Raw genomic sequence first — 9,429 nt, 5'->3', positions numbered from 1 at the left:
CGTTTAAACTAAAATGGCAACTTATTCATATCATGAGAATAAAATCTGTTTTGTTTAACGACACCACTGGAGTACATTGATTAATTAATCATCGGCTATTGTATGTCAAACATTTGGTAATTTTGACATGTAGTCTTAGAACGGAAACCCGCTACAAATTTTCCATTAGTAGCAAGGGATCTTTTATATGCACCATCTGAAAGACGGGGGAAAACACATACCACGTACGGCCTTTGATGTACCAGTCGACCCCACCCCATGAACTTCGATCGCTCCCTCCTACTAAAAATCCTTGCACCCGTGTTTGGCTCTGCGGTTCTGCTGTTCAAGAGCTGGATGGACATTCGGACAGTTATATTCCAAATACAAGGTGGATCTACTACTGGACAAATACAAGGTGGATCTATTACTCGACAAATACAGGGTGGATCTATTACAGGACAGATACAAGGTGGATCTATTACAGGACAAATACAAGGTGGATCTATTACAGGACAAATACAAGGTGGATCTATTACAGGACAAATACAAGGTGGATCTATTACAGGACAAATACAAGGTGGATCAATTACTAGACAGATACAAGGTGGATCTATTACAGGACAAATACAAGGTGGATCTATTACTGGACAAATACAAGGTGGATCTATTACAGGACAAATACAAGGTGGATCTATTACAGGACAGATACAAGGTGGATCTACTACAGGACAAATACAGGGTGGATCTATTACTGGACAAATACAAGGTGGATCTATTACTAGACAGATACAAGGTGGATCTATTACAGGACAGATACAAGGTGGATCTATTACAGGACAGATACAAAGTGGATCTATTACTGGACAAATACAAGGTGGATCTACTACTGGACAGATACAAGGTGGATCTATTACAGGACAGATACAAGGTGGATCTATTACAGGACAGATACAAAGAGGATCTACTACTGGACAAATACAAGGTGGATCTACTACTGGACAAATACAAGGTGGATCTACTACTGGACAAATACAAGGTGGATCTATTACAGGACAGATACAAGGTGGATCTATTACAGGACAGATACAAAGTGGATCTATTACTGGACAAATACAAGGTGGATCTATTACAGGACAGATACAAGGTGGATCTATTACAGGACAGATACAAAGTGGATCTACTACTGGACAAATACAAGGTGGATCTACTACTGGACAAATACAAGGTGGATCTACTACTGGACAAATACAAGGTGGATCTATTACAGGACAGATACAAGGTGGATCTATTACAGGACAGATACAAAGTGGATCTATTACTGGACAAATACAAGGTGGATCTACTACTGGACAGATACAAGGTGGATCTATTACAGGACAGATACAAGGTGGATCTATTACAGGACAGATACAAAGAGGATCTACTACTGGACAAATACAAGGTGGATCTACTACTGGACAAATACAAGGTGGATCTACTACTGGACAAATACAAGGTGGATCTATTACAGGACAGATACAAGGTGGATCTATTACAGGACAGATACAAAGTGGATCTATTACTGGACAAATACAAGGTGGATCTATTACAGGACAGATACAAGGTGGATCTATTACAGGACAGATACAAAGTGGATCTACTACTGGACAAATACAAGGTGGATCTACTACTGGACAAATACAAGGTGGATCTACTACTGGACAAATACAAGGTGGATCTATTACAGGACAGATACAAGGTGGATCTACTACTGGACAAATACAAGGTGGATCTATTACAGGACAAATACAAGGTGGATCTACTACTGGACAAATACAAGGTGGATCTATTACAGGACAAATACAAGGTGGATCTACTACTGGACAAATACAAGGTAAATCTATTACTGGACAAATACAAGGTGGATCTATATTCAAAAAGCAAGAAAATCAACTTGAAGTTGGTGTGGAGTTGTATAATTAAGTGAAAAGCTATTATCGAATGAAAATGACATCCTCTGATGAATGCAAAATTGTTTAAAGACATAAATCGAAGAAGAATTTCATTACAAATCAGATGTATGCACTATTTGTAGCAAGAAAGTAGAGGACCGTTTTTTTAACGACAACTCAACATATTTTAACTGTTTTTATACTTGTAACATGGCTATTTTGACAGTTTAATTTGAAAGGAAATGAAAAGAGTGTTTGTATAACCACACGCTTGCACCGCCTAATCTATGACTGTTTGGTGTGTGTAACATATGGCTATTTTGACACTGTTTTTAAAGTACATTAAAATAATGTTTGTATAACGACATGCTAGCACTGCCTAATCTATGACTGTTTGGTGTGTGTAACATATGGCTATTTTGATACTGTTTTAAAGTGCTTTAAAATAATGTTTGTTTTAACAATATCTCACAGTGGCGTAGGAAGGTGCCAAAAAGTGGATGGAGGCACACTTTTATATTTACACACTTATACACTATTATTAAGCAAATATAAAGCAAAATATCTAAAAAGTGGGGGATGGGTTAACCCGCTTCCTACGCCAGTGCCTCAGCACAATTTAAACTGTTTGTTTTCTGACATTTGGTTAGTTTGTCATTTGGTCAGTGGGAAGAAAGAGTGGAACCTTCTGCCGCCTCGTAGACTGTTCCTAATCGTTTGGCAAGTAGATATCTTTGATATGCACTTTCAAATACACACGTACATAAAATTAACTTTGATGTATCAGCCACCCGTTGAGATGCTGTAGATCCCTTGAGGTCGTTCGAACTCGCGATCCATCGCACTTCAGGCGACACGGGTCTAGGATCGATCCCCGCCGATGGTCCCAAGTGACCAGGACCCATATTCACAAAATATCGTAAGTCTAGTTTTACACGTAAACGTAAATCTACGACTGAAGAGCTATTTACGAAACAACGAAAACGTAAGTTACGTGTAAAGTTGGACGTAAATATAAGAGTGCCTCAGGTTGCAACTAACGCTGCTCGTAAGTTGTGTACATATAATAAATCAAGCACGATCGCCGTTATTTACTATTATTTACGGAAACTAGCAGTATTTCCAATAAATGAAGCAGTTTGCGATGGCGAACGCCCACGGATTTAATATATTTTTGTTCGTGATCGAACGAATGTTTTCGACTCTGCCAATTTCTCCTGAGTTATCTTTTCCTTTTTAAGAAATGTCCTCAAGTTCGTACCAAAACGCGAATACCCACCAATACCAAAATGCCATGGTTCACTGTTCGCAATGTTATTGTTAGCAGACGACAAACAAAATTGCGTTTTGCGCATTTGTTATTTACCCTGTAGCCATCGTTTCTAATGTGTTTTTATTAATTACTCCAGTGAGAGTGTTAAATCGTAGATTTACGTCCAACTAAGTTACGTTTACATTTACGACCATCTTTGAGAATAAGGTGCTTCTTGCACGTAAACGTAAATCTACGGCAGACGTAAGTGCTAGTCGTAGACGTAAATTTACACTTTTTTGTGAATATGGGTCCAGTTCTCGTCCTAGCCAATTCGCCAGGGGACATAACTCCTGTGAACTTAAAGTCATTCAAACTAACATGGATAGTTTTCTCGTTGACACTTTGCCGAGTATGGTGTATAGGTTCCACTGAACCAAATCAATTACTATTGCCGATAATGTTAACATTTATTAATAAATCTGATATAAGTAACCTGTCAAAACACCTAGACTGCATGCTCGGTAGTGTTGTGGTTAAACCTTCGGACTTACGACTGGTAGGTGCAGGGTTCGAATAGCGATACCTGCTCCCACACACAGAGAGAGTTCATCGATTTAATGTTTAGGAGTAAGCTCACCGTACCGAGTTCTCTCTCACTGACCACTAACAACTGTCCTGGACAGACAGCCCAGATAGCCGAAGAGTGTGCCCCTGGTAGCGTGCTTGAACCGTAAATGGATACAACTGAATGATTAAAACCGTTATATGTGTCCCAGCGCAATGCAGTCGCGTGGGTATTTGGCAAAATAATTTTTGATTACATGAAGGTCTACCTAGTGCCTCGTCCATAGGAGAACAGCCACTCCCGAGGAGGTCCTCTAATGGAGACTTCATCCTTGATGCACCTCTCAGAGGACTGCCACTCCCAAGGAGGCCCTCTAATGGAGAGTTCATCCTTGATGCACCTCTCAAAGAGGACTGCCACTCCCGAGGAGGTCCTCTAATGGAGACTTCATCCTTGATGCACCTCTCAAAGAGGACTGCCACTCCCGAGGAGGTCCTCTAATGGAGACTTCATCCTTGATGCACCTCTCAAAGAGGACTGCCACTCCCAAGGAGGTCCTCTAATGGAGAGTTCATCCTTGATGCACCTCTCAAAGAGAACTGCCACTCCAGACAGCTTTACTAAACCAAAAATAGCACAGGGCAGAGTGTAATCAATCTCTGTAACCCGTCAGTTCAGTGTAACCATTCTCTGTAACCCGTCAGTTCAGTGTAACCATTCTCTGTAACCCGTCAGTTCAGTGTAACCATTCTCTGTAACCCGTCAGTTCAGTGTAACCATTCTCTGTAACCCGTCAGTTCAGTGTAACCATTCTCTGTAACACATCAGTTCAGTGTAACCATTCTATGTAACCCGTCAATCCCGTGTAACCATTCTCTGTAACACATCAGTTCGGTGTAACCATTTTCTGTAACACATCAGTTCAGTGTAACCATTCTGTGTAACCCATCGACATTATCTGCAACTCACCACCGTAACCACTCAATATTTGAAGTGTGTGTGTGTGTGTGTGTGTGTGTGTGTGAGAGAGTGTGTGTGTGTGTGTGTGTGTGTGTGTGAGAGTGTGTGTGTGTGTGTGTGTGTGTGTTTAAGTGTGTGTATGTGTGTGCATGTGTTTTGTGTGTGCATGTGTTTGTATATGTGTGTGTGGGGGGGGGGGGGCTCTATTTGGACGAGGGTATGATATATAGTAGGTGGGTATGATATATAGTAGGTGGGTATGGTATATAGTAGGTGGGTATGATATATAAGAAGTGGGTATGGTATAAGGAAGTGGGTATGGTATATAGCAGGGGGGGGTATGGTATATAGCAGGGGGGGGTATGGTATATAGTAGGTGAGAAGAGAGAGAGGAAAGAAATTAGATTTAAAATTTTTTTAAATCGACAAAAATAAAAACATGGGTTCAATTTTCTAATATTACAATAATCAATATGCACGTATACCAAATGTGACTTCGCGTGTAACCAAGTTTTGCGTATGTTAGTTGGGTAAGGCATTCAGTTCTTAAGGGGAGGGGGTGGCAGACATAATTAAGGCGCACATACACAAACTCCAGCAGATACTAAGGGTTGGGACAATCACTTTTCCGGCCGAGACTTCACAATGCACCCCACCTCCGGCACGTCCCCCGCGTCTAATGAGTCTTCTGTGTACTAGTATATCTTGCCTATTATTTTCTTGGTGATTCATCAACATTGCTCCGTCGGTGGACCCATTGGGCTATTTCTCGTTCCAGCCAGTGCTACACAACTGGTATAACAAAGGCCGTGGTAGGTACTATTCTGTCTGTGAGATGGTGCATATAAAAGATCCCTTGCTGCTAATCGAAAAGAGTAGCCCATGAAGTGGCGACAGCGGGTTTCCTCTCTTAGTATCTGTGTGGTCCTTAACCATATTATGTCTGACGCCATATACCCGTTAATAAAATGTGCTGAGTGCATCGTTAAATACTGGTAAAACATTTCCTTTCTTCCTTCCTTCCTTTCTTCATCGACTTTGACCTTTAACACGTACTGCCAGCTATTTGCACACAGGTTTTCTGTGTGGCGGCTTGTGTCTGGTTTCTGTGGACACGTGAGAAACACGTCGCTTGTTTCACGGTCTAATGATTCATATACCAGTCCCGAAGAATTGCTGGATAATCCTCTGGTAGTATCAGCTTGATAATACGGTGGGTCGTTGCATTATCCATGTCTGATCACAGCAATCCTTGTCGATACATCCCGTTCCGTGTGTGCGTGTGTGTGTCTGTGTGTGTGCGTGTCTGTATGTTGTGTTTTGTGTGTGTGCGTGCGCGTGCGCGTGTGTCTGTGTGTTGTGTGCGTGCGGGTCTGTGTGTTTGTGTTGTGTGCGTGTTGTGTTGTGTGTGTGTGTGTGTGTGTGTGCGTCTGCATTGTGTGTGTGTGTGTGTCTCTCTCTCTCTCTCTCTCTCTCTCTCTCTCTCTCTCTCTCTCTCTCTCTCTCTCTGTCTCTCTCTCTCTTTGTATGTCTCATTCAGTATGTCTCTGTCTCTCCATGTGTACGCTTCTCTCTCTGTATGTCTCTCTCTCTGTCTCGCTCACTTCACCTGTCTCTCCCTCTCTCTCTCTCTCTCTCTCTCTCTCTCTCTCTCTCTCTCTCTCTCTCTCTCTCTCTCTCTCTCTCTCTCTCTCTCTCTCTCTATTTATCTGCCTCGTTCCCTCTGTGTGTGTGTGTCTCCTTATGCATCTGTGTGTGTGTGTTTTTCACTCCCTCTCTCTCTGTCTGTCTGTCTGTCTGTCTCGGTCACTGTCTCTCTCTCTCTGTCTCTCTGTCTCTGTCTCTGTCTCTGTCTCGGTTGAGCCCTCTGGTCTCTCTCCTCTCTCTCTCTCTCTCTCTCTATTTATCTGCCTCGTTTTCCCTCTGTGTGTGTCTGTGTGTCTCTTTGTGCATCTGTGTGTGTGTGTGTTTTTCACTACCTCTCTCTCTCGGTCCCTGCTGTCTCTGGGGGTCACTGGTCGATCTGTCTCTCTCTCTCTCTCTCTCTCTCTCTCTCTCTTCTTCTCTCTCTGATCTCCTCTCTCTCTCTTCTCAGCTCTTTCTCAGTCCCGCCCCCCCGCTGTCTGTGTTGGTGTTGTGTGTGTCCTCTCTCTCTCTCTCTCTCTCTCTCTCTCTCTTCCTCTCTCTCTCTCTCTCTCTCTCTCTCTCTCTCTCTCTCTCTCTCTCTCTCTCTCCTCTATAGCGTATAAATTGCCCTCTGCCTCGTTCCCTCTGTCCAACTGTTGTCTGTGTGTCCTCTTTGTGCATCTTGTTGTGTATCTGTGTGTGTTGTTTTTTCACTCCCTCTCTCTCTGTGTCTGTCTGTCTCGGTTCACTGGTCTCTCTCTCTCTCTCTCTCTCTCCTCTCTCTCTCTCTCTCTCTCTCTTCTCTCTTTCTTCAAGTCCCCGCCCCCCGTCTGTCTGTGTGTGTGTGTGTGTGTGTGTGCCTCTCTCTCTCTCTCTCTCTCTCTCTCTCTCTCTCTCTCTCTCTCTCTCTCTCTCTCTCTCTCTCTCTCTCTCTCTCTCTCTCTCTCTCAGTCTCTCACTCTGCGTCTATCTGTCTCGATCAAATGTTGAAATACCAAATACTTGTATTTTAAAATGTCTCAAAATGTCATTTAACAAATATTACTTGTTTTTATTAGCTGTGACGGCTGATACTATCTAATATCTTACATAAAGAGGAAATAAAGTCTGACCAAGAAATATACGATTTGGATTTTTTTTTTTTTTTTTTTTATTTTTTTTAACAGGTTGTGTTGTCAAGTTCTCCGCTTCAAACGTACGATACTTTTTTGAAATCTTCCAGTCGACCCAAATTACCTAACAAACCCGGTCTAGCAATCTATAATTCTGACATCTATGTATGGTATCCTCGTGTAGATGTATTTTATTATCAATTACGTGTTATACTTGAATGGTACCTCCTGCATTGGCATTTAAAATCTTCACTATAAACTAACATTAATATATTATTAAGCTTATCCGTTTTTATTCCACAATGTTAATGTGTTTCGTCTTCCAACAAAAGTGCCATTGTCAATATGACGATGTCGAATATAGAACGCTGTGCATAAAACTTTGAGTTGGTCGCGCTTGATCCACGACGATATAATGAACAATAAAGACAGTTTAGTTGCTGACGTCATTGAGGATATCATCTATCTATCATGCTTACTATAGTACTGTCGGAAATAGAATAAAAATGATTTTCGTCGATTATTTCTTACATATTAAACTGACAAGTAAATATTTTGTAAATATCTATTTAATGATAGTCTACCTAATTTAGCATTCACTTATTTGGGCGCTCATTGATGTTCAAGGTGGTGTTTACTCTTGAAATTAAAAGAAAAACGGCAGTAAACAGGTGATTTGTGCACTTTATTGGGACATGTGTCAATTTCATTGCTGTTACAATATGTGAGGGACTGTTTCTGATGATGATTTGCCCCTATCCTTCTCCAAAACAAAATATTTGTAGTCATTTATAAGTAACTTTTGAGCAAAACTGTCAAGAGCCATTATGTGTGATCCATTATACCGGTATTAAAGGTGCTATTTCAATGTTGCCCAATGACAGCTATTGCAAATCTTTTTTTGTTTGTTTGTTTAATAAAATTTTGATTTAACATTTAAAGAAGACACCTTTAACAATATGCCCATAAATGATTATAGGAAATAATTTTATTTACTGGTAGAAAATACATTTTTATTGGAGAATCTTTATTACAGCTCGCATTATATAGCACCTTTAAATTGTTGCAAGATGTGTAAATTTCTAATGTACTTATATTGAATTTATATTCAATAAATATGCTTGTCATAATTAATAATTTATGCTGCAATTCAAAATAATCAGTTAACTTGCAGTTTTAAATTAAAAGTTTGTTTAAGGGTTAATGAAATTGACACATATCGATCAAAATGTTTTATAGTCTGTTCCAATAAAGGTCACAAATCGCCTGTTTACTGACATATTTAGTTTAATTTCAAGAGTAAACATCACCTTGTACATCAATGAGAGCCCAAACAAGTAAATGCTAAATTAGGTAAAGTATCACTGAATGGGTATTTACAAAATATTTACTTGTCAGTTTAATATGAAAGAAATAATCGACGAAAATCATTTTAATTCTATTTCCGGCAGTACTTTTTTCTTTTTTTTTTTAGATCCCAACAAGTTATTTGTACAGTCATTCTCACGAGGTGAAGACGGGTGGGTAAAGAGGGAAGTGTGATTTAGTAGGGTGGGTTAAAGATGAGTGGGTAAAGAGGGGTGTGGTGTAGTGGGGTGAAGATGGGTGGGTAAAGAGGGGAGTGTGGTGTAGTGGGTGGGGTAAAGAGGGGAGTGTGGTGTAGTGGGGTGGGGTGAAGACGGGTGGGTAAAGAGGGATGTGTGGTGTAGTGGGATGGGGTGAAGACAGGTGGGTAAAGAGGGGAGGGTGGGGGAGATGGGTGGGTAAAGAGGGGAGTGTGGTGTAGTGGGGTGGGGTGGAGATGGGTGGGTAAAGAGGGAGTGTGGTGTAGTGGGGTAAAGACGGATGGGTAAAGAGGGGAGTGTGGTGTAGTGGGGTGGGGTAAACATGGGTGGGTAAAGAGGGAATGTGGTGTAGTGGGATGGGGTGAAGACAGGTGGGTAAAGAGGGGAGTGTGGTGTAGTGGGGTGGGGTGGAGACAGGTGGGTAAAGAGGGGA

This window comes from Gigantopelta aegis, chromosome 5, assembly GCF_016097555.1.
Source record: "Gigantopelta aegis isolate Gae_Host chromosome 5, Gae_host_genome, whole genome shotgun sequence".
NCBI lineage: Eukaryota > Metazoa > Mollusca > Gastropoda > Neomphalida > Peltospiridae > Gigantopelta > Gigantopelta aegis.
The sequence above is the reverse complement of the archived record's forward strand: the minus strand, read 5'-3'. Positions refer to the sequence as shown.